Source organism: Nicotiana attenuata, unplaced genomic scaffold (assembly GCF_001879085.1).
Source record: "Nicotiana attenuata strain UT unplaced genomic scaffold, NIATTr2, whole genome shotgun sequence".
Taxonomy (NCBI): Eukaryota; Viridiplantae; Streptophyta; class Magnoliopsida; order Solanales; family Solanaceae; genus Nicotiana; species Nicotiana attenuata.
The window spans coordinates 1-1661 of record NW_017686171.1 but is presented as its reverse complement, the minus strand read 5'-3'; the positions used below and the strand labels follow the sequence as shown (position 1 = coordinate 1661).

General features: G+C 42.5%; 1 pseudogene; it reads right to left on the bottom strand.

The window, feature by feature from the left end:
• Positions 1-958: 958 nt before the first annotated feature.
• LOC109222194 lies at positions 959-1655 on the bottom strand (annotated as a pseudogene).
• Between the last annotated feature and the right edge of the window lie 6 nt (positions 1656-1661).

Here is a 1661-nt window from a genome sequence, read left to right as displayed (position 1 = left end):
ATTTTATAAATGATATTTTGAGCTGAGTACCTGTTTTATTGTTAGCCCTAGGGGCTTGAGTGATATCTGACTGAGTGAGGCCGAGGGCCTGTGTTGTGAGGATATCATGGGATCGGGCTGCGCGCCGCAGTATGTGGTGTTGATTTGTGATACGTGAGAGGCCGAGGGCCTGATTTATTATGTCACGAGAAGGCTTGTTTTTATGAGGCTGAGGGTCAGACTGATTTATGCCACAATATGGCTTGTTATAGCGCTTGGGCTGTAGGAGCCCCTCCGGAGTCTGTACACCCCCAGTGAGCGCGGGTACCCAGTATATGTGATGTGATATTTTCCGAGGTGCTGATGTTGTTTCATGTTGTTGCCCGAGGGGCTGATACGAGTGATTGTGCGGTAGCCCAAGGGGCTGTTTACGTTTCTATCCTTTTTACTCACTGTTTTCATCACTTGTTTGGAATTATTGAAAGATGTTTTAAAAGGTTTACAACTGAGTTGTTTTTACGAGTTTTATTGATTTACTAAATTGTTTTGGACTTATACTGATTTGTTGTAGTGTCATGACGTGGTTTTTGTATTTTCTTACTGCTCAGCTACCTTTACTTTTATTACTTACTGAGTTGGCGTACTCACATTACTCCCTGCACCTTGTGTGCAGATCCAGGAGTCTCGAGACACGATAGTGTGTGCTGATCAATCTTCCAGCAGGTCTCCGGAGTTTGCTAGGTAGTTGTTTGGCGTTCGCAGCCTAGCACTTCTCTTTCTACCTTACTTAGATTATCTTAGTATCTTATTTTCGGACTGTGTTAGCCTTTCTTGTTCTTAGACGGGTTTGTAGTTGCTCATGACTGGTGACACCCCGATGTCGGGTTGTGTTATATTTTCGCATTGTCTATTTTGACTTATATTATGGAATTCTTATCTAATTAATGACTTTAAATGACTTAATATGAATTTTAACCCTTGGGGATGCGGTAATACATCTAAGAAATTATTCCACCGAACGTACTCCCCTCTGGATGCAGGAATAGCAACATGAACTAAATGCCCTGTCCAAGCCAAGGAACTTACGCCAAAGAGTCCTGACAAATGATGATTCAGACGAGATTCGGCATTTTTGAACCAGGAAACGCTCGGTTTCCATTTCGGTTGTAGGTGTAACCAACCTGCTATTAAGGATATGGCGGAAAGAAACTAATAGAAAAAGAGCGCCAGTATAAAGATCTTCATTAGTGCGTAAACCGATTGTATACCACCACTGATAAACACCAGATAAGCGATATTCACTGGGCCAAGAGCACCCCCTCGAGTAAAAGCTTCCACGGCCGGTTGACCAAAATGAGGATCCCAAATTGCATGAGCAATAGGTCTTACATGTAAAGGGTCCTGTACCCACGACTCAAAATTTCCTTGCCAAGCTACATGAAACAGATTTCCGGAAGTCCACAGAAAAATTATTGCTAATTGACCGAAGTGAGAAGCAAAAATATTCTGATAAAGACGTTCCTCAGTAATATCATCATGACTCTCGAAGTCATGTGCGGTAGCAATACCAAACCAAATACGACGAGTAGTGGGGTCCTGAGCTAAGCCTTGGCTAAACCTTGGAAATCGTAATGCCATAATGCTTTTCAAATCCTCCTAGCCATTATCCTACTGCAATAATT